Below are 25,987 nucleotides of genomic sequence, written 5' to 3'. Positions count from 1 at the left end.
GGAGCGTGGGGTGGGGATGCCGGGGGCATCTGCCTCCTGCCTCAATCAGAATGCCAAATTATTTGTCTGAGGTGTAGACTACTACTCAACCAAAAGAAGCATATAGAAACATAGGATTTGTCACAAGGAAGGCAGACCAAGCACAGGGGAGCTGGGCAAAGCCAGGGAAAGTTATTAATATAAACATGGGACAGATCTTGATAACAGCTGAGCTGCTGAGCAAAATGGGTTTTTGTCTGGTGAAAGCGGTCTTAGTTAATCTACAATCCATTTTTATTTTTAATTTATTTTTTTATCAAGATAACACTGGCTTCTAATATTATCTCAGCTTCCTGTGCACAACACTGATATTTCTGCTTCTGAAAGCAGTGTGCTCACCACAAAAATTTTAGTTTCCATTCATCTGGAATGACTGTTTAGTAACAGTTTTTTTTTTTTTTTTTTTTAAGAGGGGCATCTGAAAGTATGAATATGATATTGAAGGCACATTGCTATTTTAATAGAAAATCTGAGAATCTGTAGAATAGGATTGAGACGGTTAGTTGAGATGAATTTAGCCAGCCTCTGCCAGTGTTAATAACATACTCAATTTCATTTATGCATACAGTGTTCTTTTGTTTTACCTCTGATCTTTAATGTGTGTTCTTTTCTCATCTTTGAATTCTTCAAAATAAGTCTTGTTAGACTTTTTCCAAATGCTGGCATTGACGCGCGTACCCTATAATCTGTGGAGGGTTTGCAGTGATCGATGGGCCAGGGTTTGTGAGCGGGAATTTTGTCGTAACGTGTGTCCTGCACCATCTGTGATTTTGTTTTACCAGTTCTGTATTTCAGACTTTTGCTTATTCAACTTGAAAAGGCAGGTTGCTTATTTCTTTCTCTTGCTTACAAAGCATCTTTGTGAGATGGAAAAAGAACCCTGATTTTGAGGGGTACGTAAGGGCATATCTGTTGGAAAGCTTCTCTTGACCATCATCTGAGTGTAAAGTGTTTCCAGCTTGCAACGACGATGGCTGTCTCTTCCTGAAGACCTGTGTGACAAAGCCATCAGGCAGAAGCAGTGGTCCCCTCCCACCATGCCGGGCAAGAGTCAGAACGCTGAGTTCCTCTCTGGGTAGAGGTTTCCCTCTAGCTCCAAGCAAGGTTGCTACCCTTTGTCTGTTAGTAAGCAGAGACCCGGGATTCTAGTATGGAGCTATGTAATGAAGAACAGGAGTTTCATGGGCTGCCACTCAGAGTTGACTCTGGGAGGGGTGGGGTCACTTGTACAACCTAGACGCCGCCCCTCATCATGGTCTGTCTGAGCCGGGATTTTCCCTTTCTTAGCTTCAGCTCTATTGTCGTCAGTGAAAATGTAGACCCCTACATATCACATCTGGAGGAGGCAATGGCAACCCACTCCAGCCCTCTTGCCTGGAAAATCCCATGGAGGGAGAATCCCTTGGAGGGAGGAGCCTGGTAGGCTACAGTCCATGGGGTTGCAAAGAGTCGGACATGACTGAGCGAGTTCACTTCACTTCACATATTACATACAACCCAGGAAATAACACTTTGGCCAACTGATGCCAAGAGCTGACTCAGTAGAGAAGACCCTGATGCTGGGACAAATTGAGGGCAGGAGGAACAGGGGGAGACAGAGAATGAGATGATTGGATGGCATCGCTGACTCAATGGACATGAGTTTGAGCAAACTCCGGGAGGTAATGAAGGACGGGGGAACCTGGTGTGCTGCAGCCCGTGGGGTCGCAGAGTTGCGCACGCCTGAGCAGCTGAACGACATCGTGTGCTACTGCACGTTCGGTGTTTCCACTGGAATGCCTCACCTTTTCTTTTCTGGACCAAACAGGCTTTCACGCACGCTGGGACCCCAGTGCTCTCTCTGCTGACATGATTTTCCTTTTCTTCCTCCAGCAGAACCAATTGTTCCCTTATTTGTGCCCCTACAGAAACATATCTGAATTTTTTACCTAGCATTCTTTCAAAATAGAGGAATGAACCCAATTCTAAGGGTCCAGAGAAATCACTGAAACCATCATGACAGGTCATTTTCAATTTAATAAGCACTTTATCATTCTTATTATGGTCCAGGCTTCTTGTGTTTACAAATATTAACTCATCGACCCCACCTAGCAACTGATGAGATAGGTACTGTTACTACTCCCACTCACCCGATGAGAATGCATAGAGGCACAGAGTTGAGACGCTCGAGGTCACACATGGACCAGGATTTGAACCTCAGTGGTCCAATTCCCCAGTCGAGGACCTTGTCAACTCCAGCGCTACGTCATGTCCTTCTGATGAAGGCCAGTCTTCAGGGCACGCATGACAGCAGAATTTCAGGCACGTGGAATTGTTTCAAAGCCACTGGTAGGGGATTGGTCTCCTTGTTGTTCATGAACCCATGCAGCCATAGAATGTAGCCACTAGGTTCCCTTTGATCTGCCGTGCTGGCGCAGAGTTGCACAGGATCTCTTTATTCAGATAAAGCGTCAGCCAGAACAGTGTGTTCTCAAGGGAACCTGGTGTCTCCCCGAGTGGAGGAGTTGGCCGGGTCTCATGATTTATGAAGCCGCAGGCGAAACGGAACTCCAGTTGCTCGGAGACCAGGTGCTTCTATACCCTACGGTTGCCCAGGACATTTCCTAGGGGTGGAGCTTGGTAGTTGAAAGTCCACGGCTTGGGCATGGCTTTTTCCTCCCTGGAAAAGTGGGCTTTGGGACAGTTCAACATGATCCAGAAAGTGCAGGCTGTATGTAAACCTGCCTCTTTTGGGGTATGTTTTTTTCGCTGGTGGCACTTCTTCATGGTCAGTTACCTTTGGTGAGTGTATATTGACTAAAGATTAATAAGTTTGGACTGTAGCTGAGTCTTTAGGCTACTATTCCTTTGATGAATGCTTTGCTAAATGAGACGAGGAAGCATTGCTTTACAAATACAGACTAATCCTGCGCTTCGTGGTTTGGTTCTGTGTTTTCCTTCTGATTAGAAGCATAATTACTTCAAAAGTGGTATACATTCACTGCTGGTGCTGCTGCTAGGTCACGTCAGTCGTGTCTGACTCTGCGCGACCCCATGGACTGCAGCCCACCAGGCTCCTCCATCTGCGGGATTTCCCAGGCCAGAGTACTGGAGCGGGGTGCCATTGCCTCCTCCGAAACATTCACTATGTACTTACTATTCAAACATGACAGAAAACTGAGCCGATTATGAAGGCCTCTATAAATAGCTTCTCAAAGACAACTGGAACAACCGTTTGATATACTCCTCTCATTTTAATGCGTGCATAAATTTATACACATATGTTTAGCATATTGCATCCCGGGCAGTAAAGAATCCTAACAATGAAGGAGGTGCCAATTGGATCCCAGGGTCGGGAAGATCCCCTGGAGAAGGAAATGGCAACCCACTCCAGTATTCTTGCCTAGAGAATCCCATGGACAGAGGAACCTGATGGGCTACAGTCCATGGGGTTGCAAAGAGTGGAACAAGACTGGGAGGCTGAGCCTGCACATATTTATCATATTATTATTGATAATAATTTTAAATGAGATTATATTGTATATACTGTTTTAAACTGTGCTTTTAAACTAAGGAATATTGAGTGCAAAAGCACTCAGTAAGTACTCCAGCACATAATTTCTCTTGCATAAGGGAATCCGATAGTTAAATAGTGCCAGTTTCATGCGTTCACAATGTTCTGTATTATAATAAATAAAACAACATTTGACATGGAAAAAAGTTGTCACCCTTAGGAAAAAAAATAAAAGTTTTCTCTAAACTTCCTCCACCTTAATTTTGCAATGTTACTGATCACCGAATTGAACCAGTAAGTTACACAAGAACTTTCTATTCACCTTTAATTTAAAAGTGAAAGTGAAGTCACTCAGTCATGTCCGACTCTTTGTGACCCCATGGACTGTAGCCTACCAGGATCCTCTGTTCATGGGATTTTCCAGGCAAGAGTACTGGAGTGGGTGCCATTTCCTTCTCCATTTAATTTAAACACATGCACAAAATACACATGGCCTCTCCTCCATCGAAAAACAGAAGACAAAACCTTCACAGAAGTTGCTATTAAACTTTCAAGGCAAATAAGTTTAATAATTTAAATTAAACACACACACAGACAAATAGATGGGGGGAAAAAAAAACCACTTCTAAGAATAGGATAACAATGACCAGGGTTTACAGCAAATTCCTCTTTTATTAGATCTTTGCTATCTTCACTAATTATTTTTTAAACACTTTAGAACATCTGGAAAGTTCCATACAGGGTAACTTTCCTGTAAAGAGATGTTGGAAAAAATGTAGCACCGTTAGGAGACAGTGATCAGCATGGGGAAGAGATCACACTAGTTAAAAAGTATTTGAAGAATATGGGCTTATAGCCAGAGCAACAGAAAGCAGAGCAGGCCTCTGTCTCCCTCTCCTCCTCCTTCTCTCTCACTCCCTCTGTACGAACGTGTGCAGGTTGGTTAAAAAAGAGCTTTCCCTCTCTCTTTCCTCCTTCCTTCCTTCCTTTTCTTCTCTTTTTCTGTCTGTCTTGAGGGCTACATTAGAGTTAATGAGCAGACAACTCAAGGAACCAGACCGCAATGTAAGGAGACTTGCTTGTGGTCAGACATGAATGAAAGCGGTCGTTTGCATTGGGCAGTGGTAAGGATGATGATGTTGGTGTTATAAACGATGCAACAAGTAAGAATTGAGCCGTATTGACCATTGTTAAGTGCATTTCCTGGGTCATCACAGTGAATCTTGGCAAGAGCCTCATGAACTATTTCTGTTATCCCCACTTTACAGATCGGAAAAGCATGACATTAAAGCTTCTTGCACGTGTCTTGAGATCAGCCTGGATGAGGAGCTGAGCTGCATCGCAGAGGCATACCTCAGAGACTAAACTCGTAAGCGCTTTGCTTTGTGAACAGTAGTGAATCATCTGTTACTGAATTGGCCATTGAATCATCTGTATAAATATTTAGTAATCTCTCCAGCAAATACTCAAAGCCATTGTGATAACAAGAATGCAGTGGGGTTCAAACAGCTGATGACTCGTTGGATTAGATCTCATTGGTTTCGTATTTTACGACCAATCAGACACAAAGGTCACGGTTTCTGAGTTGGCAACTTTAGAAACCTTCTTCAAACATTTTTGTAATTAGGATGGCTCCTCCCCACGCAGACATATACACACATCATTTCAGACCTGCTTCCCACTCGGTGCATGGAGCACAGCTTAATAATCAATAGACTCTTTTTGTTTGCTTTAGCAATACAACATCTGTTTTGTTTATTAATATATTCATTTTGGTCACACCGTGAGGAAGGTAGGAATCTTAGTTCCCCGACCAGGGATTGAGCCAGTGCCTCCCCCCACATCCCCCACTGGGAGCTCAAAGTTTTAGCTACCAGACCACCAGGGAGGTCGCAATAATCAGCAGGCTTTGGAAGATGCCCTCCTAGAGGCAGATCTGATAACAGGAAACCTCTGCTCATCTTCAGAGCCACCTTTTTAAAAGTCTTTCTCGTCACAGTGATGACAAAGAGCAGCCGTGCCTCTCTGATGCCCCTCCATTCGTCCACTTGAAAGAAGGGTTTCCTAGGATCAGAGCCGGGCAGCCGCTGTGGGGACCGAGTCTCTGCTTTAAACATCCTCAGGACCCAGTGTGTGGGGCTCTCAGAAGAGTGTGTGAGCAACATGAGTCGTTAAGTGGCAACATTTCATTACTGAAATAATGGGTGTAGTATGCTACATAACGTCAGGTCTTCCAAGCATGTAGTAACTCCTCAGTGTGTGCGATACACGTCTCTTCAAAAACACACACTGGGACACTCTGTATTCTTCTGTCTTCTAGAGTGTGTATGGATTTGACTGTGTGTGTGTGTGTGTGTGTGTGTGTGCGCGTTAAATCAGGGGTCCCCAGCCTACCGAATCCAATGCCTGATGATCCGAGGTGGTGCTGACGTAATAATATAGAAGTAAAGTGCACAAAAAATGCAATGTGCTTGAATCATCCCCAGACCATCCCTCTCACCCCGACCTTGATCCTTGGAAAAACTATCTTCCACGAAACTGGTCTTGATGCCAAAAATGTTGGGGATTGCTGTTAAAAGATATATTTCCTATATTTCCCTTTCTTAAACTGGAGCCTAAAATTTCTGAGTGGGACTCATCACTTAAATAAAACAAAGTTCTACCTGAATAGACTCTCAAAATCTGCAGAAATATGACAAGAATTATTAGAAATAACCGTGAAAAGTTGTTTCAAGCATTTAAACTACTGAATCTCAGACAACTGCTAAATTAAAATTCTAAAAACCCCATCACTCCACCAAAACTATTTTACATCAGCATCTCTTCTACAAAATAAACCTGTGTATGTTCATTTTATATGGATTCCTTTTCACTCTCCCCTGCCTTTCCCAAGGAGCCGACTATTAAAAGAACCACAAGAAACCCCTCTGAAAGCAGAGTCCATTTGATTATTTTTATGGGTGGCACGTTTCTATTTCAGTAAAATGATTTGTTTCCCGATGGAGTTCACTAGCATTAAAGCTAGCTCTGAGTCCTGGGTTTTAGACAAGTTGACAGTGAGGTGGTTCTGATAACATGTGATTACCCAGGCACTTCCCTAGCAGCCCCTGGGGCCATTTTCCATGCCATTCAGTTAAAGGAGTTTCCATCGTGACTCACATTCTGCACTCTGAAGAGCTTTCATCATATGGTGCAGTGAGGCATTATTTTAAGATAGAATGCCTGTAAGAAAGCTGCTTCGCTTCCTCCCATTGTGAGATGTTCCTCTTAAGTGTGCATCACCCAGACACCGTCCACTTTCTTCCTTGACTCCTGACCGTGTCTGTGCTTCTCCTGAGAGGTCAGCCTTTAACGTTCAGACGAGAAAAGGACCAGGGAGCTTCGTGGGTATCTCAGAGTCCAGCTGAGGGAAACGTAAAGAGCTCTGGCCCGGCCACTGCATTTGCTCCCCGTCTCTCTGCACACCTCGCTTTCCAGGCTGATTCCACCGCTCTGTCACTGGGTGTTTGAATCTTTGCGACCTCATGGACTCTAGCCCTCCAGGCTCCTCTGTCCATGGGATTTTTCAGGCAAGGACCCTGGAGTGGGTTGCCATTTCCTCCTCCAGAAGCTTTTCACTACCCCGGGATGGAACCTGCATTTCCTGTCTCTTGCGTTGCAGGCAGATTCTTTACCCATTTGGGGAACTGGGGAGGCACTTCCAGGCTAAAGAAGACACTTAAAATACATTATTTCAAGAACTGCAGAAGGGTGAAATAGCTTAGTCAGCTCCCCCAAATTTCCTGTTGACTTGACAAAACATAAATTAACTCACTAATTATTGTGACTAATGACATATCTGTAAATATTTACATGTATGACATTCAGATTTGCTTTAGAGAATATATTAAAATCTCTATGTAGATTCTAAATTTATAGATTTACAGATAGATTAAAATCTATATAGAGTGGCTATATTAAAATCTATAAACCAATGAAGAACGATAGCTGGGTTCCCAAAACATATAAAGGGCTGCCTTTTTTTTTTTTTTTTTTTTTGATCTTAAACTGAGATCCATTTCTCAGGTTGATGAGAAATATTGAGGTTTGACATTGTGAGTAAGATCAAAATATTCCTTTGTGTAAAGATGGCTCTCTCTCTCTCTTATTTTGGAGGATATTTACTTGAAAGATATGTCCTTTTAGGTATATAGCCTGAGAGACACAAAAAATAACCTGAAAAGAGCATACATTGTGATAAATACCTTTGTTCTGAATTACAGAGACTAAAGGTTTGATCCAGAAAAGAAGACTGCATAAATCACACAGATTCACGATTTTGCTGTAAAGTCAAAGCCATTGCCAACTGGTTAGCTCTCCAACTTTTTTTTTTGTTTTTTTTTTAGTTTTTTGTTTTGTTTTCTCTTCAACCTTTTTATTGCAAACTTCCTTTGAAATTGCACAACTTCTCCATTTCTTAAGCATGCAGCACTGACCTCCAGCCCTGCGTATTGAGCTCCAGTACTTTGGCCACCTGATGCAAAGAGCAGACTCACTGGAAAAGCCCCCGATGCTGGGAAAGACTGAGGGCAGGAGGAGAAGGGGGCGACGGGAGGGTGGTTGGATGGCACCATCCACTCAACGGAAATGAGTCTGAGCAAACTCTGGAGACAGTGAAGGGCAGGGAAGCCTGGCGCGCTGCAGTCCCTGGGGTCGCAGAGAGTCGGACACGGCTTAGTGATGAGCAGCAGCAACAGCATCATGACCTCCAGTTATTCTCAAAGGAGGATTTCTTTAGCAAAGCGATTTTATCCCTCGCTAAAGAAGCCCACTCAGTCGTAAACATCTAAGGAAGGAAATGGCATTTCCTCCTCGTGTTCTCCCTTTCAAGTTCAAAAAGGGATGAAAGAAATTTCTGTATGAAAAGCCCTTTGTATTTCGTCAGCAACTAGATGTAGCCTGGAATGGCACACTGACATACAGATCGCCGATCCTGGGGAATCGTGAGCCATTTCAAATGACAGTTGTTCTAACCAAGCATTTGAGTCACAGAGAAATTTTTGTATCTGCCCTACCTGTTCTGTTAAGGTCACCTTTCGGCAATTAGCGGTGTTCTTCTGATATAGTAACCCTTGAATAACACGTGCTCACTTACTTTTTCAGTATTTTTGAACAGCGTGTCCTTCCTTCAGAACAGCACAGTATATGCTTTTTTTTTTTTTTTTAAATAAATAGCTTCTTCACACCAGTATCATTCCTTTGTGGTTCTATGTAATACTCCATTACCATGAATCACAAGACCCTGATTTTATTAATATCATAGGTGAAAAAATTGCCCCACAGCCACATCTGGATGCAAATAATTGTAGTCCACCTCAGCACAGCACACCTCACTCCCTTTTTCGTTTGTAATGTAACTTAAAAAAAAATGGTTTAAGTAAAAAAGCTACTGCAAATAATTGTAGTCTACCTCAGCACAGCACACCTCACTCCCTTTTTCATTTGTAATGTAACTTAAAAAAAAAAAATGGTTTAAGTAAAAAAGCTACTAATCTAAACCGCCTTTATCTCCCAAACTCACATCCCCCAAAATCCTTTTTATCTTCCAAAACCTTACCCAGGAAAAAGAAATACATTTATAAAAAGACAGATTTCGCTGATAGTTTTTTCATCTTCTTTCCTTCCTGTCTTTCTGATGAATAGTTGAGTAAAAGATTCTCTGTATGACAATAAATATCCAGACTGGAAATTTCACTTTGTCTTTTCTTTGTCTTTCACTTCTCCTCTGCACTGTGTTATGAAATAGATGGACTTCCCTGATGGCTCAGATGGTAAAGAATCTGCCTGACATGCAGGAGACCCAGGTTCAATCCCTGGGTTGGGAAGATCCCCTGGAGAAGAGAATGGATACTCACTCCAGTATTCTTACCTGGAGAATCCCATGGACAGAGGGGCCTGGCAGGTGACCATTCTTGGGGTAGATAGACACAGTGATGCAGTAAAGCAAGGCACCTTCTTCCCACCGGATTTTGTCCTTTTCAGATGGAGCTCTTTTGGAAAGAGACTGTAGAAGAGTCAAACCCATCATAGGTTTGAATGGGGCATTCATCTCTGCCATCATGGTGTAGCACTCGCTGATAAATTCACTCTATTTGGCTTTAACACAAAGCCTGGAAAATTCCCAGAACCTTGAACAGGGTAAACAGTCATTACAATGAGCATTTTCTAGAAAAAAAAATTGGTAGTTTTTGAGAGGGGGAGATAGTTGTCCTTATGGAGTATATATTTTAGAATACATGTTTTCCATTGGAAAACATGCTTACTTCCTTAAAAGAATTTTTCTCAAGTGGCCATTGTTGAGGATTTTACATATCTCAGGGTACTAGTCTAAAAATCTTTTGATCACATTTATGAGAGTGAGGTTGTCAAGAACCGCAAAGTAATTATTCTCACAGTTTTATGTATGTATAGATCAAGGGCCTGTAAGCCAAAAAGCCTGTTTTTGTAAATAACCGTTTATGGAACACACAGCCATCCTTATTTTTTTCTTATCGTCTATGACTGCCTTTGAGCTACTATTACAGAGTTGAATTGTGCTGACAGAGACCAAATGAGGCCCCGAAAACTTAAGATACTGACTACCTGGCCCTTAAAGAAAAATGCTTGCTGACGCTTAGTATAGATGATCAGCCTCTATTGACTCAGCTGAAAATGAAATGATATATGCAAATATTTAAAAGTTTCAGACACAGAAGACAATCAAATACGTTCCTTTCAGAGCTGAAATTTAGTTTTGTTGAGACAGAAAGAAAGAATTGAATACATTCATCTACACTCTTATGTTTTTTTTTAAAACCCTGAAGAATTTCAATGATGCTCCTTAGTAAGACTTCGAAGAATTTCCTAATTCATCTCATGGATGGGATCGAATGTTGGCAGACCCTCTTTATCCAAACTTGGCTGTCTTTAGGGGTTGGGGGTAAACAGAAGACTCAAGATAAGAGCTTCTTTTCATTTTGGCAAAGGAGAACAGAGTTGTCCCGCTTCTGACAAATCATCCCATTTTTGACACATCAACAGGCACGCAAGTAGCATTTCATTTCACGAGGCAACAAACGAATCTGAGGTGTTGTATTAATGCTATTATTTCAGTTGCTGGAGAGTCCCTTGCATCACTCTGTCACTGAATTTCAGAACTAGATGAGGCAGGATACGCATGGTTTGTGATTTCATAAACAACCACATTATCTGTTCCACCCAATGCAAGCAAAGCCATGGGACTGTTTCCAGCGTTGGTATTGATTCTGCTCTTTCTGCTGCAAAATGAACGCTTGCTGTTCGAAGCGGCTGCATAAAAGCAGGGCCCGCTATCGGTCTCACCCACAACATCAGTCCAGACAGTGTATGCGTTGACCATCTGATACAGAGCAGGGATGAAGGGCCTGTGTTTTGAAAATATTAATAGGTGTGCAGGCAAGTTCACAGACTACTCCTTTCCCTTGCAAATTGAAATCTCTCTGGAGCCGGCCAGTTAAATCATTCTCTGCCAGAACAAACATGAAGACAAGATGTAGTGCTCAGGGGAAAAAGCATCAGTCAATATTGTTGTAACACGTCTCTGGAATCCATCACTTCGTATCAGAAGGTGACATCAAGAATAAATATCGGGGACTTCCCTGGTGATCACAGTTCAGTTCAGTCACTCAGTCGTGTCTGAATCTTTGCGACCCATGGACAGCAGCAAACCAGGCTTCCCTGTCTATCACCGACCCCCGGAGCTTGCTCAAACTCATGATCACCGTGGAGATCCAGTGCTTTGCAATTCGGGCAGTACGGGTTTGACCCCTCCTCTGGGAACTAAGATCCCACGTGCTTCAGGGCAACTAAGCCCACTTGCTGTAAGTAAGATCCAGTGTAGTTAAATAGAGAAAGAATAATTATCATCACACCTGCAGATTTCAAGACTCTTATAGAAGAAAGGTGGGATTCCCCCATGGCTCAGCAGTAAGGAATCTACCTGCAAGGCAGGAGACATGGGTTTGATCCCTGGATCAGGAAGATCTCCTGGAGAAGGATATGGCAACTGTCTCCAGTATTCTTGCCTGGGAAATCCCATGGACAGACAAGTCTGGCAGGCTACAGTCCATGGGGTCACAAAGAGTCGGACACGACTTAGCGGCTAAATAACAACAGCAAAAGAAAGGCATGTTCAAGTCTAACCTCAAAGAGAACTTTGAAATGTTTATGAATACTGTTCAAAATAGGGAGAACATCCCCTGAAATGTTTAAGACATTTCTAGCCACCTGTGATCTACCCTAGCTCTTGTGAATTTTGGCACTAGATTAGAGAAGGCTGTGCTAATACAAAATACTTCTCTGGTTTTCAGGGACGAAATGAAAAAAAAAAATCGCATTGTAAATTAGATTGAATTCCTACTGTTAATACTTCTTATCTATTGACACTGCTCTGGAGACAGAGGGCTAGACAGTATTGCTGCCCTGTAACTGGAAGCATTCTCAAAGGCCAAACAATCCTCTCTCTTTTATTAGATTAAGAGATACAGATGAGGGCTGTGAGTCTTCATGAACTCTCGGTGTTTCACTGATCCCAGCCCCTCTAAGCCTTCAGGTTGGTCCACCATCCCTCCAAATGCACCAAAAACTCTTCCTGGACAAAGACAGATACAAACAAGCAGAAGGTGCTTTCCTAACATTTGTGGAATACAGGGTAAGAGTTAAAATCAAGAGCCACATACCGTATGTCTAACCGTTTAAATCACACACCATGCTAAGAAGGATTCAATACAATGTGTTAATTATACTGTCTCAACAAATACAGCTGCTTTATGATTTAAAGAGTCAACTTTGGATTTAGAATTTTCAGCCTTTGGAGGTTCTCACTAGCGCTTTGAAACATTCACCTGCCTTTTATTTCGTTCTTGCTGCGTGCGGGCTTTCTCTAGTTGCAGGAGTGAGACTACTCCCCAGTCGCAGGCGCGGGCTCCTCACCGCCGTGCCTGCTCTTGCTGCAGCTCCACGGCTGGCGAGCCGGCTCAGTAGCGGTGGTTTCCGGGCTTCATCTCCAGGTGGCACGCGGAACCTTCCGGGACCACAGCTGGAACGTGTGTCCCCGGCCCTGGCATGCGGTTCTTCACCCCGGACCACCAGGGAAGGCCCCGCAGTGGCATCCGAGGGTGAGAAAGCCCCAGTCCCTGCATCCACTCCAAAGGTGGTACCCTCGCCTCCGTTTGCTCCCGATTCCGACCTGAACCACGGAGGCACTTCCCGGCGGGATGTAGGTCCCCACCCGTGCGGTGTAAGCCTTCCACGCTCCCCACACCTTCCGTTCTGCCAAAGAGCTGCCTTTGTGTGCTTCTGGGGCCCAGGACCCACACCTGGGGAGAAGCTCGGGAAGGCTGGCTTGGAATGAGGCCTGGGCTGTTTGGGGCTGGAGATCCCATGGTCCTGGAGCCTTGGAACATAGTCAAGAAAGGAAGCACGGTCTCTGAGAGGCTAACCTCTTACTTAGTCCTTGCCCCAGAGAGAGGGGCATCCAGGCCAGGGACGGAGCCTCCTCTTCTGGAGCAAGGCCCTTCAGTTAGGAATTTGGGATTAACAGCTGCACTCTACTGTACATCAAATAGATGCACCATAAAGAACGCCTGCACATCACAGGGAACTCTGTTCAATATCTTGTGAAAAGCGCAAAAGCGTTAGCTGCTCAGTCATGTCTGTCTCTTTGCATGGACTAAAGCCTGCCAAGCTCCTCTGTCCATGGGATTCTCCAGGTAAGAATACTGGAGTGGGTTGCATGCCCTTCTCCAGGGGATCTTCCCGGCCCAGGGATCGACACCATGTCTCCTGCTTTACTGAGTGAGCCTAAAATAACCTATAATGGAAAAGAATCTGAAGAAGAATAAACATGAGTGTGTCCATAATAAATATATGTGCACCTGAAGCATTGTAGGTCAGTTATACTCTGATTTTCAAAAAGGTAAATAAATAAATAGATACAGTTAACTAACAAAAGTTAAATAAGTGAAGTATGACCTTGGGTGGGGGCTGGCTGATCTCTCCACTCACGTGTTTCTGTGACAGCAATGTCGAAATTTCCCATCATGGATTTTTCTCCTTGCCTTTAAAATATCATTTAGAACATATTTCACTCTCAGCTAGCGTAGAAAGGATGATTGTGGTCATATGGTATTGAACAGCATTTCATAACAGCAGGGATCAAAGTTCCAAATTGATAAGAACAAATCAAATTGCCTGCGCCTTCTGTAATTATTTTGTGAAGGATTTATTGAATTTGGCATGGATTTCTGCGTAGAGGCCACCACCAAACCAGCGTGGGTCCGTCTTCACCCCAGATAAGAGAGGCATTCGTGATATCTGCAGAGCTGCCGTGTACATAGCACGTACCACGTCTTCATGTGAATATGTTTGGGTTTAAATGCTTTATGAAAGTGAAACTCTTAGTTGCTCAGCTGTGTCCGACTCTTTGCCGCCCCATGGACTGTAGCTCACCAGGCTCCTCTGTCCATGGGATTCTCCAGGCAAGAGTACTGGAGTGGGCTGCCGTTTCCTACTTCAGGGGATCTTCGTGACCCAGGAGTTCAACCTAGGTCTCCTGTACTGCGGGCAGATTCTTTACTGTCTGAGCCACCAAGGCTTCCAAGTGACTCTAAAGGTAAAGAACCTGCCTGCCAATGACGGTGAGGTTATGAGATGCGGGTCCAATCCCTAGGTAGGGAAGATCCCCTGGAGGAGGGCATGGCAACGCACTCCAGTGTTCTTGCCTGGAGAATCCCGTGGACAGAGGAGCCTGGCTCGCCACATGGGGCGCAAAGCGTCAGACACGACTGAAGCAACCTAGCAGGGACTCTGTGTGTTCACACTGATGTTCCCTATGTCAGACTGTTTATTTCAGGTGAACCTCTCCTATGGCTATGCTTCTCTGGGATCCTCTTGACATTTTCTGAGAAAGTCATCTCCAGCTCTTCTTTACCCTAATGAAGTCACATGGATGATACAGAAATCCTCTAGGCCCGAAAAAAAAAAAAATGTCAATTCACAAAGAATATTCAAGTTTCACAGAAAATAGCATATTGATCTCAACCTTTGTACTTCCCAGAAAGACTTCTGCCTGAGGCAGTTTTCTTTAGCACAGGCATCTCAGGAGTTGTGTGTAGAGGCATGGATGGACCCAGAGCCTGTCATACAGAGTGAAGTGAATCAGGAGAAAGACGAGTATTGCATATTGACACATATATGTGGCATCTGGAAAAGTGGTTGAGGCGGAGCTATTTGCAGGGCAGGAATAGGCTGGGACGGATTAAGAGATTAAGGTTGACACACATGCACACCACCATGTGTACACAGAGAGCTAGCGGGAAGCTGCTGTACACAGGGAGCCCAGCTCAGTGCTCCGTGATGCGCTAGGGGGTGGGAAGCGGGGGGAGAGGAGAGCGAGGCCCGAGGTGGAGGGGACTCGCGTCTACCCTGGCTGATTCACACTGTTAGACAGCGGAAACAACCCCACATCATACAGCAGTGATACTCCAATTTAAGAAAAAAAGCAGCCGCGGCCATGTGAACAAGGCATGCATCATTTGATCCTGCTGTGAGTCAGGGGTGAGAAAGCCCATGAGGGGAGAGGAAGTAACTCAGCAGCGCCTTCCACAGAGGCGCTGACAGTGGATAGAAAGCGCCACTCCTGATGCCAACAGGGGCCTGGAGGCGGCTCCGGGCGCCTTTGGAAATCAGATGGCCACTTCAGCACTCACTTTGCAAGTAATCCAAAGATATACCGATTCCCATAAACTCATAGGCTTTTCCTAGTCCTATGCACTCACATTTTTAGGCAAGCAGAGTCAAAAAGTAAATAAATAAAGGATGGATAAGGACGCCAAAGAAACTCAAGCTAAGTCAGTCAGATTTTCCCTGGGTTCACAAGTAACTGACACAGTGGTAACCCCGAACGCATTCTGTGAATGATTAAACGTAAGGAGGGGATGCCCACTCAGTAAACACTTTTCTTTGGGGTGGCACGTTTATTTTTACAGTTGGCATTTAAACAGTAAAGTAGACTGTTACATAGATCTGCTTACTCAGATTTATCTTAAATAAAGACTTGCTCGCTACCCAGAGGGACAAAGTTTTTTTGTTTTCCCCTTTCCTTTTGCATCAGCTTATCCTGATGGCAATTTGTTGGCGTAAGAGGACAGACATAGTTTTCATTGCTAACATACAGATAAGTTGTAAATGGCTCCCTGGTGGTCAGTGAGTCATGAGCAACTAAAATTTCATTTTTTTTTTCCATTCCCCACGACTAGACCTTTCCTCTCCCATTTTTTTTTTTTTTTAAACAAGCCACATTCCATCTCAAGAATCTTGGGAGCAAGAATCATAAAAACTGCACATTATTGAGTGCAGAGTGCTCAGGGCTTTATATGATATCTCATTCAATCCATGGTAACTCTTTTTTTTTTTTTTAATTGAAGTGTGGTTGATTTACAACACTATGTTAGCTTCAGTTTCACAAAATGGTTCTGCTGTATATATATATATGTTCTTTTTCAGATTCATTTCCATTATAGATAGCTGTAAGGGATTGAGTATTTTCCCTGTGTTATGCAGAGGTTCTTGTTGAGCTGTTTTATACTTTGCGGTGTGTATCTACCAATGCCTAGCTCCTAGTTAGCCCTGCCTCCGGCTTCCCCTCTGGTAACGTTCGCTTGCTTCCTGGGAGTGCTTCTGTGTCATAGTAACTCTCCAAGCCGAAGGCAATGGCAACCCACTCCAGTGTTCTTGCCTGGAGAATCCCAGGGATGGGGGAGCCTGCTGGGCTGCCGTCTATGGGGTCACACAGAGCTGGACACGACTGAAGCGACTTAGCAGCAGCAGCAGCAGCAGCAACTCTCCAAGCCAGTTACCCTGTCTGCCTTCAATGCACACGTATAGAAAAGGAAGATCAGGAAATTTGGCGACTTGGCTAGAACCGCTGTCTTCACATTTATGGAGATGTTGTTCAAGCCTAAGTCTGGATAACTTTAAAAATCTTGCCTCAGTTACTCCATGGGCACATTCCTGGTGGACCTGACTCTTACATTAGTTACTCCAGGAGCCCTTTCTTGGTGGACCTGACTCTTGCCTTAGTTACTCTGTGAGCCCTTTCCTGGTGGGCCTGAATCTTGCTTCAGTTATTCCATGAGTACTTTCCTGGTGGACCTGAATCTTGCCTTAGTTACTCCATGAGTACTTTCCTGGTGGACCTGAATCTTGCTTCAGTTACTCCATGAGTACTTTCCTGGTGGACCTGAATCTTGCCTTAGTTACTCCATGGGCCCTTTCCTGGTGGGCCTGAATCTTGCCTTAGTTACTCCAGGAGCCCTTTCCTGGTGGACCTGACTCTTGCCTTAGTTACTCCGAGAGCCCTTTCCTGGTGGACCTGAATCTTGCTTCAGTTACTCCATGAGTACTTTCCTGGTGGACCTGAATCTTGCCTTAGTTACTCCATGGGCCCTTTCCTGGTGGACCTGACTCTTGCCTTAGTTACTCCAGGAGCCCTTTCCTGGTGGACCTGACTCTTGCCTTAGTTACTCCGAGAGCCCTTTCCTGGTGGACCTGAATCTTGCTTCAGTTACTCCATGAGTACTTTCCTGGTGGACCTGAATCTTGCTTCAGTTACTCCATGGGCCCTTTCCTGGTGGGCCTGAATCTTGCTTCAGTTACTCCACTGAATCTTGCCTTAGTTACTCCAGGAGCCCTTTCCTGGTGGACCTGAATCTTGCTTCAGTTACTCCGTGAGCCCTTTCCTGGTGGACCTGAATCTTGCTTCAGTTACTCCAGGAGCCCTTTCCTGGTGGACCTGACTCTTGCCTTAGTTACTCCGTGAGCCCTTTCCTGGTGGGCCTGAATCTTGCCTTAGTTACTCCGTGAGCCCTTTCCTGGTGGACCTGACTCTTGCCTTAGTTACTCCATGGGCCCTTTCCTAGTGGACCTGAATCTTGCTTCAGTTACTCCATGGGCCCTTTCCTGGTGGACCTGACTCTTGCCTTAGTTACTCCATGGGCCCTTTCCCAGTGGACCTGAATCTTGCTTCAGTTACTCCATGGGCCCTTTCCTAGTGGACCTGACTCTTGCCTTAGTTACTCCAGGAGCCCTTTCCTGGTGGACCTGACTCTTGCCTTAGTTACTCCATGGGCCCTTTCCTGGTGGACCTGAATCTTGCCTTAGTTACTCCAGGAGCCCTTTCCTGGTGGACCTGAATCTTGCTTCAGTTACTCCATGAGCACTTTCCTGGTGGACCTGACTCTTGCCTTAGTTACTCCATGGGCCCTTTCCCAGTGGACCTGAATCTTGCTTCAGTTACTCCATGGGCCCTTTCCTGGTGGACCTGAATCTTGCCTTAGTTACTCCATGGGCCCTTTCCTGGTGGACCTGAATCTTGCCTTAGTTACTCCAGGAGCCCTTTCCTGGTGGACCTGAATCTTGCTTCAGTTACTCCATGGGCCCTTTCCTGGTGGGCCTGAATCTTGCTTCAGTTACTCCATGGGCCCTTTCCGGGTGGGCCTGACTCTTGCCTTAGTTACTCCAGGAGCCCTTTCCTGGTGGGCCTGAATCTTGCCTTAGTTACTCCATGGGCCCTTTCCCAGTGGACCTGAATCTTGCTTCAGTTACTTCACGGGCCCTTTCCTGGTGGACCTGAATCTTGCCTTAGTTACTCCAGGAGCCCTTTCCTGGTGGACCTGACTCTTGCCTTAGTTACTCCGTGGGCCCTTTCCTGGTGGACCTGACTCTTGCCTTAGTTACTCCGTGGGCCCTTTCCTGGTGGACCTGACTCTTGCCTTAGTTACTCCATGGGCCCTTTCCTGGTGGGCCTGAATCTGTGGGCTTAGAGTGAAGGTGATGTGCCTTTGTTCCCAAGTACCCAGTGGGGCACTGTGTAGCAGTCTCCTGTAGATCCTTCGGGTGCCAATCATAATTATTCAGTAAGACCCAACCTGGAGGACACTTTCTCTGAATCGTCTTGACTTCTTGATTGCAGCCGCTGTAGTTTACATCACTCGGTGCTACTACTGGCTCTCTTCCGTGGTTCACTAAAGGGGGAGCACATTTATCGACACTTTTCTAAACCAGCATTGCTTGCTCTATACCCTCTATATATTCTCGGTGTGGGAGACTGTTACGTGTCACTTTCTTCCTCTCTCTGTCTCTCTATCTGACTCTCTCTTCTGGAAGTTTCCAAACTCATTGCACCTGAACAATATAGTGATGATTCGGGTATTTAATACAATGTAAAAAGCCAAGTCAAGGTCTGTGTGTAAATATGACACTCAGCATCACTCGCTAATTGGGTCTCATTTAATCAGCCATAGAAAAGTTTCATGGAAGTAAATCAGTGGCTTTTGATTTTCTCTTCGCATTGACTCTGATGACAATCTTATATAATTTAACCTCAGCCTTGGTAAAATTGTCAGACTCCTACATTTCTAAAACCCACTGGCTTCCTGCTTTTCCCTAAATCTAAATTAGATTACACGAGATGCTCTCTTGCTGGCGGTTTTGAGGGTTGGCCTTTTCCAACAAGTAGCAGCCAATGATAACTAATCCACGGGTGATTGTTCTGGATGAGTGCTTCTACCTGCCTCGTACTGAACTTGACATTCTTTTTCTGACTTCTTAAAATCACTAAGGATAAAGGCACATAACTTTCCAGAAAGAAAAGGAAACAGTCTGTTCTTTTGACTCTCTGATCACGGAACTATATTTACTTAATACGCTTATTATAATGAATGATTTTTATGCATACATGTCTCAGCTGGGGAATAAATCTGTGAGGTCTGGAATAATATCATTATATTATTCACTCCTCATATGAAACCCTGCCACTTAAGACAGGTTGATAGATAGTGCTATTTTTTTTTTTTTAATGTGAAGAAAATTTACTTGAAGCCATTAACATGCTGTCCCTGGGTCCGTTTGCCCGTGTGTGCTCAGTTGCTTCAGTCGTGTCCAGCTCCTTGCCACTCCAGGGCCCACAGCCTGCCAGCCTCCTTTGTCCATGGGATTTTTGTGATGAGAATAGTGGAGTGGGTCCCTGTGCCCTCTTCCAGGGGATCTTCCCAACCCAGGGATCAACCACGTGTCTCCTGCGTCTCCTGCAATGCAGGTGAATTCTTTACTTTTGAGCCACCGGGGAAGCGCACTTGCTCCCTCTTTGTTCTCTTATAAAGTTCCAAGCTACTTAAAAGTTTAATCACTCATGATACATTCCTCCAGAATAGTCCCATTGGGTAAAGTTGAGACCAGGCTCTATGATAAGAATTTTGTTGCCTAAAGTTCATCTTTAATCAGAAATTAGATCATTTCTTGTGAATCTTTCTCCAAGAAATTGGTGGCACTATGTTTATTTGCAGAATTAGCGTTTGACCATGGCACTACGTGGGGCTTCCCAGGTGGCGCTTCTGGTAAAGCACCTGCCTGCGAAGGCAGGGGACCTGGGTTTGACCTTTGGGTTGGGAAGATCCCCTGAAGGAGGAAATGGCAACTTGCTCCAGTATTCTTCCCTGGAACATTCCACGGATAGAGGAGCCTGGCAGGCATGGGGCTGCAGAGAGTCAAACACGACTGAGCATCTGAGCGCGCACAAGGCACTGCTTGAGGGGGTCTGCTGTGCACTCGCCAGCACACGCGTCGTGGACACTGGAGTCATTTCCTGTTGATGATTTCTGAAGCTCGTCTTCCATCCCATCATATACCTCGTATACACCGTGCATAGGTGTGCTATTCTTTTTCTCGCTGAAGTTGAAGAATCTGAGCATGGAAAATGAAATAAAGAGCTCTCCTTCCCCCTGATCCAAAAGGAGCTTCCAGAACACCCTCTATATATTAGGAATATTAAGTATGCAACATGAGTAATAACGGAAATCATCTGTTGCTCGGTTATCCAAACAGGGCTGCGGGCAATTCAATTTGGTTCGATTCTGGAGAAGCCTTGATCTCATTTTCATACAAATGTACAACCGAGACCCAGCTTCTCCTTTTATAAGACATCAGCACAGGCAAACCTCGAACACACTCCCAGATTTTTAATCATGTATTTTAAGCACTTGAGGAGTGATGACATGACGTGGTCTCTTTCAATCAGTTTTTTTTTTTTTTTTTTAAGAACTAAGAAGGCAGTTTATTCTCAGACAAAAAAATGATCCAATCCACTTCAAACCTGGGACTCTACTCAACCAGTTCTGGGCTTTTATGGAACTGATTCTGGGAGAGGCGTCCATCAAACTCTGACCTCAGCAACTTGTTGTTTACCAGAAACCAATGGAATGAAAACATCTTGACAGTTCGTTTTGGACAACAGTTGCTTATTTCCTTACCAGAACTGGACAGAAAGAAGATGAGAGAAACAGAATTGAAGTAAAACAAACATGTTCACCTCCCCACTATACTGCAACCTCTTCTGAAAGCAGTCTTCTTCTTTTTCAATATTATTGTGCGTATCCTTTGTATTTTTTAAAATTGGAGTACAGTTGATTTACAATGTTGTGTTAGTTTCTGGGGTACAGGAAAGTGAATTAGTTGTACATATACATATATTCACTCTTTTTAAGACTTTTTTCCCCATATGGGTGATGACAGGATTGAGTGCAGTGCGCTGTGCTGAAGGATATTGTTAGCTCTCTGTTTCATAGACAGCAGTGTGTACAAGGGAGGGGTAAACTGAGAGCTTGGCACACACACATGGTCTTCCTCCTACTTTTTCCCTTACGGTTTAGCCCAGGATATTGAATGCAGTCCCCTGTGCTCCACAGTAGGACTTGGTTTATCCATCATTACGCAAAAAAGGTGATTCAGTTCTCTCTCTCTCTAAAACTGTATGCATATAACAATATATTATTTTCTTTTTCAAATTATTTTCCATCGTAGTTGTCACACAATGCTGAGTATGCCCTTGTTGGTTATCTATTTTACACATAGCAATTAATCTGTTAATTATCTATTAATCTATATCTATTAATCCCAAACTCCTAATTTATCCCTCCCTCCTTTTCCCTTTTGGTAACCATACGTTTGTTTTCTATATCTGTGGTTCTATTTCTGTTTTATATAGGAGTTCACTGGTACCATTTTAGCTTTCACATATAAATGATATCGTATGATATTTGTCTTTGTCTGACTTACTTCACTCAGTGTGATCGTCTCTAGGTCCATCCATGTGTCTGCAAATGGCATTATTTCATTCTGTTTCTATGGCTGAGGAATGTAGATTGAGTATGTCTATACACGGGGCTTCCCCAGTGGCTCAGCAGTAAAAAATCCCCCTGCAATTCAGGAGACACAGGTGATGCGGGTTCAGTCCCTGGGCCGGGAAGGTCCGCAGGAGTGGGACGTGGCCAGCCACTCCAGCGTTCTTGCCTGCAGAATTCCGTGGGCAGAGGAGCCGGGCGGGCTGCGGTCCATGAGGGTCGCAAGGAGTTGGACACAATTGAAGCGGCTGAGAACACTTGCATAAAAACACACGCTGCGTCTTGAAAGCAGTTTCTTTTCTGCGAAGCCATCGCCTTCCTTATCAAAGAACATCAAAGGATCAACTTTTGAAGTGAAGAAAACACAGTTCTTCTCATTACACACTTCGGTTTCGACAGTGATTGTGACATGGGATGCATTTTGCATAGTAAAATGATCATCTTAATCTTTTGCAAAGAGTGTGGTTATTTCCTTCCTGGGAGTGGAAGTACTGAAGGAATCCAGGTGGGCAAGGGAGGCTGGTAATTCTGTAAGTCAGTCTGGAGACAGCCTGCCCAGCCCGCTTAGGGGAGCTGGTCCTGAATGGAGCATTCTTCGACAAATGGGAAGGCCAGCTTCTTCACTGATAACTTCCCATCTGGCAAGTACGACGTGTATTGATTCATATAGCTGATGTGCAGAGGAGTAGGCAGCAAAAAACAAAAACAACCACAGGCTGCTGAGCTGAAATTAATGTCCCAAAATCATAGTGCCAATTTTCTAAGAATTTCACCATCAGTGTTCTAGAATTACGAGATAGATCCCGCAGGCTCTCGTGTGGTTTGAGTTGCTCGATTCGGGGCTGAGTGATTTCTTGACAGTGATCCTAAAGAATCAGAAGAAACACAGACTCAAGGCTGAGTCTGGTCTGCATGTCCACCTTTGTCTCCTAAGCTAACGCTCAACGTGCTGGTGGTTTAAATAGAGTCGCAGGGAGACTTAACTCCATCAAAATAAGTGTGTTGTTTGTAGTAAAAGTCTGTCTTCTTCAGTTTCCCACTTCAATCAGATTTTTGCATGTGTTCAAAGAAAGCTTCGCCATTCATCAACTTCCTCCTGTCAGTTAACAAAGGGAAACCTAACAGGCTGGTTTCCTTGGCTTAGTTTCCGTATCCCAAACAGCAAGAAGAAAATCAACTTGCCTACAAATTCTGACTCATGGATCGTTTTCTTCTGGATACTAGTTTCTGCAGCACGAGTCTCATAGGGTGGGCAGACTTTGGATGTTGACACCCACACGATCAGTCATCAGCTGCTACAGAACTCACTCAATCATTCATTCAGCAGTATCTTTGGGGCTTCTTTTATGTGGAACAGTTGGGAAGAGAGGAAAAATTCCTTTGGGGGATTGAATTCCCTTGTCCGTTCTCAGTATAGACTTTTAAGTATTTAGTATTAAATGTGCACCTTTCCAGTCTTTCTTCGTCACTTTTTGGCTGTGCAGGGTCTTCTTCGCTGAGCAGACTTTCTCTAGTTCTGGAGAGTGAGGGCTGCTTTCTGGTTGTGGAGGTGTCATTGCGGCGGCTTCTCTTGTTGCAGAGCACGCAGTCTAGGAGGCACGGGCTCAGCAGCTGCAGCGCCTGGTCTCTAGAGCACAGCTCAGTAGTTGTGGCCCCTGGGCTTAGTTGCTCCGTGCGTGGCACGTGGCATCTTCCCAGATCAGGGATCGAACCCGTGACTCTTGCACTGGCAGGAGGACTCTACCACTGAGCCACCGGGGAAGGCCGCAGCGTTGGACTGTGGAACAGCGCATCCCATCTCAAGGAGCACATTGACGCAGACACACTTATCCGCAGGGGTTTTTATTTGCCTACATAAAAGGAGAGGGACGTTGATGGAGAAAATGACAAACGGAAGACAGTTCAAAAGTTGTCTGTGCCTGCAGAGCACGTATTTTTGGGTACTCCTTTTACCTTCCAGCTCATTTTCATGCTACCGTGAATTTGCATGTACTCAGCATACACCAGCTGTGTATTAAAATAGGAGCAGCTGGGTGGGGAAGGCAGGGGAGGAAGAAGTAGCCTCCAGGATCAGGCAAACAGAAGAAGCCAAAGCAGCATTTATCAGTGTGATCTCAATTACTCCCGGAATAAGTAAGGCGCGTGTGAGGCTGAGGGTCCACTGTTGAGCTTCTTTAATAATCATGTTTTATCTTAAGCTTCCTTCCAAGGGAATCTCCCTGTTTAAAAAAAAAAAAAAAAAAACAGAAAACTTTATTTTGTACTGAGGTATAGCCAATGAACGATGTTGTGATAGTCTCTGGTGGACAGCATCAGCCATACATATGCACGTATCCACCCTCCCCCACACTCCCCTCCCATCCAGGCTGCCACACCACATGGGGCAGAGTCCCCTGTGCTGTACAGCAGGTCCTTGCCGCTTATCCTTTAAAATATGGCAGTGTGTGCATGTCCATCTCCAAGGTGTCTTCTTACACAATAATTTTCCCAATAGATCCCCTAAAAAATCTGTACTGCAAACTTCCAGGAGACAGTTACACGCTCCATGCCCCCCAAACACGTGGAGGATGACCTCCTGGCTGCAGTGTGTCCACACAGTGAATAATGTCCGCGTATACACACACTCGTGGCTGTTGAGGCCCCACATCACTTCTAGCTGTTTCACCAGCTTGGCTCAGAAGTGAACCGGGGGATAAAATAAATTACGTGGATATTCTCTTCCAACCAGACATTTGACCCTTGGGAGGAGAGGTGTGGTTGTTAAAACAACAGACTGTAAATCAGCCCCGCAGACGAGGCAACATCCCTTAAGAGGCTGAAGGGGAAAATAATTAGAACCTCAGTGTGGGGGCACCGTGTGAGCCCCCACCGCCCCTTGGAGACCCCTCTCCCTGCCACTCGGCCTCCCCCTCCCCGCTCTCCACTTCAGGATTCTCCTTCGAGCAAAGTGGCTCCATTTGATGGTCAAAAGGCCAGCCCAGAACAAACCTGCCGTGTCTGGCTTTGGATAGCTCAGACAATTTCCTGGGGAAAACACCATTTTCTTTCTGCTTTCCCTGAATCTGTGAAAAGAGTGTTTGTTTTGGCATTTTTCAGGCTTCGTGTGATTTTTCGTATTCCGCAGTTTGAGAGGATTACATTACACCTTGTGATCAGAATGAGGGCTGGGGGTAAGTTGATTCCACAGCGTTAGAATCCTATAATTATAGGTTCAAAGAGGAGGAGGAAGGTGAATTTAGATCACTCGGCTTTAAGGATTTAATGCAACATGCTGGGGATGAGTGAAGACATATTCTATGTTTGTGTTACATGATACAGGCCTTGCTGTTGTTCAGTCGCTGTGTCCAACTCTATGTGACCCCATGGACTTCAGGCTCCCCTGCCCTTCACTATTTCTCAGAGCTTGCTCAAATTCATGTGCGTTGAGTCGGTGATGCCATCCGACCACCATCCTCTGTTGTCCCCTTCTCCTTTTGTCTCCAGTCTTTCCCAGCATCAGGGTCTTTTCCAATTAGTCGGCTCTCCCAATCAGGTGGCTGAGGTATTGGAGCTTCAGCACGAGTCAGTGGATATTCAGGATTGATTTCCTTTAGGATGGACCGGTTTGATATGGGCCTTTCCTGTGCCATAAACATATCACATGCAGATGTTTGACAAATCATGAAGGGCTGTGTAAAAAAGAACTTGGGAGCTGAAAGGGAAGTGGAAGTCCAACCCCTTCACTTTAAAGAAAAGACATTACATTAAATGGAATTCAAGGAATTTTCTCAGAGTCCCTCAAAAACAAAAACAAAAACAAAAACAAAAAACAGTGCTGCCACAAGAACTCAGGTCTCCTGAATTTCAGCCCCATGCATGTATATTCATGGGTGTATCTGATCCTGTGCAAAAACTCCTGCATTTGATAAATACACACACATACATTGTTATTTATCATATTGTACATAAGGATTACAGAATTTGCATTTGTTTGGTTTTAGCACTGCTGACCAAAAGTATCTCTGAATGCTCACAGTAGCTCTGGAAATAAAATGTGAATGCATTAAAAAAAAAAAAAAAACAGTAGATAAGGGCCAACTCTTTCTCTTTGGAAAAGGAGAGTGCGTTCTGGGCAATTTTCTAAATAGGAACCCAGCTCCCACAGCTGCCAGGAGGATCCCATTAAGGACAATAAAGTGTGGAATTCCTTTGTTATAACCACTGCCCTTTTATTAAAGCTAGC

At 44.6% G+C, this 25,987-nt stretch overlaps 1 long non-coding RNA gene across 1 annotated transcript; it reads left to right on the top strand.

The window, feature by feature from the left end:
- On the top strand, positions 2,681-8,096 carry LOC108638234. The gene is made up of 3 exons (XR_001919663.1): positions 2,681-2,820; positions 4,801-4,901; positions 7,795-8,096. It is a non-coding gene; the product is annotated as an uncharacterized LOC108638234 (long non-coding RNA).

Source organism: Capra hircus, chromosome 19 (genome assembly GCF_001704415.2).
Source record: "Capra hircus breed San Clemente chromosome 19, ASM170441v1, whole genome shotgun sequence".
Classification (NCBI taxonomy): domain Eukaryota; kingdom Metazoa; phylum Chordata; class Mammalia; order Artiodactyla; family Bovidae; genus Capra; species Capra hircus.
The sequence above is the reverse complement of the archived record's forward strand: the minus strand, read 5'-3'. Positions and strand labels throughout refer to the sequence as shown.